This window comes from Trichechus manatus, unplaced genomic scaffold (assembly GCF_000243295.1).
Source record: "Trichechus manatus latirostris isolate Lorelei unplaced genomic scaffold, TriManLat1.0 scaffold00120, whole genome shotgun sequence".
Classification (NCBI taxonomy): Eukaryota; Metazoa; Chordata; class Mammalia; order Sirenia; family Trichechidae; genus Trichechus; species Trichechus manatus.
In genome coordinates this window covers 1498216-1505333 of record NW_004444056.1, presented here as the reverse complement: position 1 = coordinate 1505333, position 7118 = coordinate 1498216, and the positions used below count along the sequence as shown (strand labels likewise).

Here is a 7118-nt window from a genome sequence, read left to right as displayed (position 1 = left end):
AATGCCCTTAATTATGTTGAAGAATTTCCCTTTTATTTGTATTTTTTCTGAGAGTTTTTATCATGAATGGGTGTTAGACTTTGTCAAGTGGCTTTTCTGCATCAATTAATAAGATCATGTGATTCTCTTTTGTTTTATTTATGTGATGGATTACATTGATTGTTTTTCTAATTTGAACCATCCCTGCATTCCTGGTATGTATCTTGCTTGATCATGGTGAATTATTTTTTTGATATGTTATTGAATTCTGTTGGCTAGAATTTTGTTGAGGATTTTTGCATCTATGTTGATGAGGGACTTTGGTCTGTAATTTTCTTTTTTTGTGGTGTCTTAAACATGTTTTTGGTATCAGGGTTAAGCTGGCTTCATAGAATGAGTTTGGGAGTATTCCACCCTTTTCTAAGCTCTGAAATATCTTTAGTAGTAGTGGCGGTAACTCTTCTCTGAAAGTTTGGTAGAATTCTCCAGTGAAACTGTCCAGGCCAGGCCTTGTTTTTGTTGAGAGTTTATTTTAATTACCTTTTTAATCTCTTCTTTTGTTATAGGTTTATTTAATTGTTCTACCTCTGTGTTAGTCTAGGTAGGTAGTGAGTTTCTATAAATTTGTCCATTTCCTCTAGGTTTTCAAATTTCTTGGAGTACAGTTTTTCATAGTATTCTCTTATGATTCTTTTAATTTCAGTTGGGTCTGTTGTGATATCACCCATCTCATTTCTTATATGGGTTATTTGCCTCCTCTCCTATTGTTCTTTTGTCAGTTTGGCCAGTGGTTTATCAATTTTGTTGATTTCAAAGAACCAGATTTTGGTCTTGTTAACTTTTTCAATTGTTTTTCTGTTCTCTATTTCATTTAATTCTGCTCTAATTCTTATTATTTCCTTTCTTGCGGCGCCCGAGGAGGGCTTCTTTTGATGCTCTCTTTCTATTTGTTTGAGTTATAGGGTTAATGTTTTGATTATGAGCGTTTCTTCTTTTTGCCTGTGTGCATTTATTGCTATAAACGGACCTCTGAGCACTGCGTTTGCTGTGTCCGAAAGGTTCTGGTAGGATGTATTTTCATTTTCGTTTGATTCTATGAATGTCTTTATTCCATCCTTAATTTCTTCTCTAACCCAGTGGCTTTTGAGCAAGTTGTTGTTCAGTTTCCATGTGTTTGATTTTTTTTCCTTGCTTTTTCTGTTATTGATTTCTACTTCTATGGCTTTGTGGTCAGAAAAGATACTTTGTAATATTTCAGTGCTTTGGATTTTGTTAAGGCTTGCTTTATGGCATAATATGTGGTCTGTTCTGGAGAATGTTCCATGTGCGTTGGAAAAGAAAGTATACTTGGCTGCTCTCGGATGGAGTATTTGATATATGTCTATGAGATCGAGTTGGTTGACTGTGGCATTTAGATCTTCCGTGTCTGTTGAGCTTCTTTCTTAGATGTTCTGTCCTTCACCGAAAGTGGTGTGTTGACGTCTCGTACTATTATTGTGGCGTTGTCTATCTGTCTCTTCAGTGCTGTTAGAGTTTGAGTTATGTATTTTGGAGCCCTGTCGTTGTGTGCATAAATATTTATTATAGTTATGTTCTTCTGGTGTATTGACCCTTTAATCATTATATAGTGTCCTTCGTTATCCTTTTTGGTGGATTTTAAAGTCTATTTTTTCAGAGATTAATATTGCCAGTCCTGCTCTTTTTGAGTGTTGTTTCCTTGATATATTTTTTTCCATCCTTTGAGTTTTATTTTGTTTGTGTCTTTAAGGTGTGTCTCTTGTAGGCAGCATATAGATGGATCGTGTTTTTTTATCCATTCTGCCACTGTCTGTCTCTTTATTGGTGCATTTAGTCCATTTATATTCAGCGTAATTATTGATAGGTATGAGTTTAGTGCTGTCATTTTGATGTCTATTTTTGTGTGTTTTTGACAGTTTCTTTGTTCCACTTAGTTTTCTGTGCTGAGTCATTTTTCTTTATGTATTTTCTTTTCATCTTTTTCACTGTTGTTGATTTTGTATTTGCTGAGTCTGTATTTTTCTAGTTTTTTATTTTGACTTGTAGGATTGTTAGTTTCCTTTGTGGTTACCTTAATATTTAGCCCTGTTTTTCTAAGTTTAAACCAGTCTTTTATTTCTTTTTATTGCCTTGACTTCTCTTCATATGAAAAATCTACGTCTACATTTTTTATTCTCTCTATTTTGTTTTAATGTTGTCATCTTTTACATGTTGACATCTATGTTTCCCTATTTTCAGTGTTTTAGCTTTAATTTATTTTTGCAACTTGCCTATCTAGGATGATATCTGGTTGCTCTGTCCTGTGTTCTAGTCTTGTTTTGTTATCTGATGTTATGGATTTTCTAACTGGAGGTCTCCCTTTAGTATTTCTTGTAATTTGGATTTGGTTTTTGCCAACTCCCTCAACTTCTGTTTATCTGGAAATGCCCTAATCTCACCAGCATATTTGAGAGACAGTTTTGCTGTATATATAATTCTTGGCTGGCAGTTTTTTTCCTTCAAGGCTTTATATATGTCACTCCATTGCCTTCTTGCCTGCCTGGTTTCGGCTGAGTAATCTGAGCTTAGTCTTATCGACTCTCCTTTGTTGATAAGTTTTCATTTATCCCTAGCTGGTCTTAAAATTCTCTATCTTTGATTTTGGCAAGTTGGATTATAATCTGTCTTGGTGACTTTCTTTTGGGATCTATCTTATGTGGGGTTTGATGAGCATCTTGGATAGATGTCTTCTCTTCTTTCATGGTATCAGGGAAATTTTCTGCCAACAAATCTTCAGCAATTCTGTCTGTATTTTCTGTTATCTCCCCCTGTTCTGGCACTCCAGTCACTCGTAGGTTGTCCTTCTTGATGGAGTCCCTCATAATTCTTAGAGTTTCTTCGTTTTTTTAAATGCTTTTATCTGATTTTTCCTCAAATAAGTTGATGTCATGTGCTTTATCTTCAGTCTCACTAATTCTGACTTCTACTGCCTCAGTTCTGCTCCTGTGACTTTCTATTGAGTTGTCCAATTCTTAAATTTTATTGTTAATCTTCTGGATTTGTGATTGCTGTCTCTCAATGGATTCTTGCAGTCTGTTAAATTTGTCATTGTGCTCCTATATAACCTTCTTAAGTTCCTCTGTTGCTTTGTCCGTGTTTTCCTTGACTTGATCTGTGTTTTGCCTGATTTCTTGAAGAGTTCTATATATTAATTGTTTGTATTTTGCCCCTGGTAATTCCAAGAAATTCTCTTCCTCTGGAAGATATATTGATTCTTTATTTGGGGAGCTTGCTGAAGCCATTATGGTCTGCCTCTTCATGTGATATGATATTGACTGTTGTCTCCAAGCCGTCAACAAGTTATTGTATTTATGTTATGTTTGCTTACTGTGTCCTAGCTTCTTGTTTTGTTTTGATATGCTCAAATAGGCTGCCCGTGTGAGCTTGTTTGATTATTTGTGCCTTTGAAGCTCTAACATCCTGTCACCAGATAGTTAGATCGGTTACTAAGTATGTGAGCCCAGGAGTCCGTTTACTTTTCTCATATGGATTCAGCTCAGGTGTCCAGGTAGTTAGTCACCAAGTGTGTGGTACATGCTCTCACCTACAGTCCTAGACAGGCATGAGTGATCGGTGTAGGCACAGGTATCTGGCTGCAGTAGGGGGTCACGCACTGAGCAAGGCAAGGGACTGACAGCTGCCCCTCAGTGTCTGGGAGAAAAGCGTGTCCCTGTTCCCTATAGCACGTAGGTGGGTGGGTTTTGCAGCCAGACTATGAGCACCCAGTGCTGTTGGCTGTAACGACTAGGGGGCATCACTTTTTCTTGGATACCTGTTGTGGTTGGCTATGTGGCATGGGTGGAGCCACCAGTCCTCAGGTCCCTGATATGGGCAGGCAAGGAACCTGCTTGATGGGGAGAGCAGTGTCAGATGTTACAAACCTTCTACTTCACAGTTGAGACAGTTGAAGTTAGGCTTCAGGTATATACCGTGTTGTACTGTGGTAATGAGAGTCTACACTGTTGGAATGGACCCACACAGGCCTATGCAGGCGTGAAAGGCATTCATCATCTGTGGACTCCTTATGCCTGTGCCTAGGCAAAGGAGCTGTGCCTACCCTGAGTTCCTGGCTCAGGGTAGCTGGCAGATTATTTTTACCCGTTTGTTAATTTATTCCCTCTTCAAGGCCCGGAGAATGGCTCAGGGAGCAGGATGGGCCCTACTTCCAGCCCAGGGGACTCGGCAATCGCTGAACCCGGCCCGAGACCCAGTACAGAGTGGGGAGGTAAATGGGAGAGAGGTTTTTCCCAAAGTGGGGTGTGTTTTAATCTGCATGGTAGGCCAGTCACAAGTGCTTATCTTTTGCCAGTTGAGCACTGCTTTTCACTGATTCTGGATGGCTGAGTAGACTCTGCTGCTGGGCCTTTCCCTATGTAGAAAATGCCTCCCGAGCGCCACTCCTTGCCTCATCGTGCGCATGATCCGATCTAGCCTGAAGGGCGCTAGTTCCTGCTGGGTCAGGTCTGGCAACTTCTTGCTGCTTCCAAACCGTCTCTCCCTCCCCCTGCCACTCAGTCTGATTGCTCAGCTTCTTTGATGTTCAGGGCTCCTAGATGGTCATACATAATCGATTCACTTGTTTTTTCAGGTCTTTGTTGTAAGAGGGACCACAGGAGGCGTCTGACTACACCATCCTGTCCCCGCCTCCTGTGTTAACATTTTGAACATAATAGCTGTTGTTAAAAAAAACTTCTACCTTCCAAATCCTGTGTAGATTTCTCTTGTGGGCAACCCTTATGCAGAGCCATACAGGGCAGAGAATTCTGGGAAGCATAGTTTTAGCTTAGCTAAGTCTACATAGGATAATACCACCAGAGTCCACCCTTGTGATCTTGGCACTTATACATGACTCTTTAAACCGTATTTAACTTCCAGATAAAGATCAGAGTAAATTAAAAATCATGCTTTCACCTAACATGATACAAGTATTCTTTGTATAACTGAACACATGCTGATAACCCTGTTCCCCAAAACAGGTTATCCATCTTTGGGTGATGTTTATTCCTCTTCTACCTGAGTCACATTCCCCCTTTACTGTCTTTTAACGTTACTGAGATATAAAGTTAACCTCTGTTCATTTATTTTATGTTATGTGTTGGGGAAATTGAAGATTGGGGAGAAATTGGTTAACATATACATAAATGTATTCTCAAAAAAAAAGAAATCTTGTAACTATTACAGTCCTCATTTCTGTTCACTGATCATGTGGTCAGAGCTTTTATTACTTCTTTCTTCCACACCCATTCCATATTCCCTTTGCCTTAAGCAAGCACCTTTCCCATTGAGATGATTCATATCTTTTCTAAAGGGTTAGAGCATTAATATCCCCGCTTATATTGGGTTTTTGTAGTTGTTCATTCATCACAGGATATGATGCCGGGAATCTTCTGCATACCAGACACATTCCTCCTTACCCTCATTCGGTAGTCAGGATTAATGACTCCAGTCAGTACAGTAACTCCTTCTTTGCTGGTTGGTTCACTGGTCAAAGGAGATCAAAGTGGCCAGAGCTTCCAGTTTAAAGAAGCCATTGCTGTGTCACCTGGTGGGAGCTTTCCTCCCTTGGGAAAGCTAGCAGAGCCCAGAGTAGCAGGATGAATCATTTTGCTGATGGATCATTAAGGACAATAGTAAGAAATGCTACTCTTATTTCCCTCCTCATTTTTAGACCCATGAATCCTGGCTATGAGAGAAATAGCGCCATGTGTTTATTGGTCTCTAACTTAGAGCAGCTGTCAGCAAATTTTTTCTAAAAGAGCAGTTAGTGAATATTTCAGATATGACCATACAGCCTCCCTTGTAATTCTGCCATTGTAATGAAGAACAGCCATAGACAGAAAGTAAACAAATGAGCAAGGTTGTGCTTTATTAAAAATGTATTTACATAAACAGGCAGCCAACCCACAGAGCATAGTTTGCCACCACCTGATTTCAGGCATGAACTGCATCCTGGTGGTATCCTGTAAGGTGTTGCCTTCAGGGATGGTGAAACTGAGTTCTCAAAGATCCATTCCATCATTTCATTAAGCCAGCTGCTTCAGGATGATGGGGAACGTGGTATGGCCAGTGAATTTCAAGAACATGAGCTCCTTCCCACGTTTCATTTGCTTAAATATGAGTTTCTTGGTCAGAAGCAGTGCTGTGTAGAATACCATAATGATGAATAAGATCTTCTGTAAAAGAAGTATCTATTCTAGTGAGAACAACGATTCATGTTCTCCATGATGGAAGTGGTCCTGTGTAACCAATCTGCCATCAGATGACCAAGCTAATCTCCCCTGGCAAATGTAATGTTGGAAGCTTAATTTTGGTCCCTGCTGTGTTGGCAAGTGGGGTTCACAGTAGTGACTGTAACAGTCAGCTTTGGGGAGTGGAAGTCCATGTTGCTGAGCCCATGCATTGTCCTCTCCCTGCCAGCATGACTCCTTTGTTCATTGATCCACTGGGCAAGGAGAAGAGTGGCTTGGGAATCTATCCTTCTGACCATCTCTCCTTCTGAGCAACATGAACAACCAGCTTGCACTGAACAAAGTTATGCCCACTGGTAGAGTTTCTCTCCACCACTGTTCAGGGCCACCCCAGGCCCACTTTCAGATGGTGCCAGCATGCCATGCAGTACCATCTGTACAACAGGCTTGAATTGTTTTCTCTGTCAGCTGACCATTGGGTACTTCCCATGAAGTAATGTATGGGTGGGTTGCGAGAGGAGACTGTGTAGCCCAAGGCTGGGCTGTGTGTGGGCATCTGGCCACTTGATGGTGCAGTTTACTTGTTCCTGTCGGACTTGCTGCGGCCCAGTCTCATACGTGCCACTTCTAATTGATGTTTGCAGGTCTGCCCTGTCCCCAGACACAGCCACTCCCAACCCCTGAAATTAACCTTTATCCTCATTTTGTGATAATCATTCACTTTATTCCATTATATTTTACCTGTGTCTGCATCCCCAAGCAGTGTTTAATTTTATGTAAATGAAATTGTACCATATGTGTTTGTGTGTCTTGCTTATTTCAGCATATGTTTGTAAATTAAATAACGTATCTTCCCACTCGTAGCGTCATTTTTTAACATAAGTCATCTTTTCA

The 7118-nt window shown here is 40.2% G+C and overlaps 1 protein-coding gene across 1 annotated transcript in view; it reads left to right on the top strand.

The window, feature by feature from the left end:
* Positions 1 to 7118, top strand: part of IARS1 (isoleucyl-tRNA synthetase 1) — a 127348-nt gene that overhangs the window by 111625 nt on the left and 8605 nt on the right. The gene's annotated exons all lie outside the window — the stretch shown is intronic.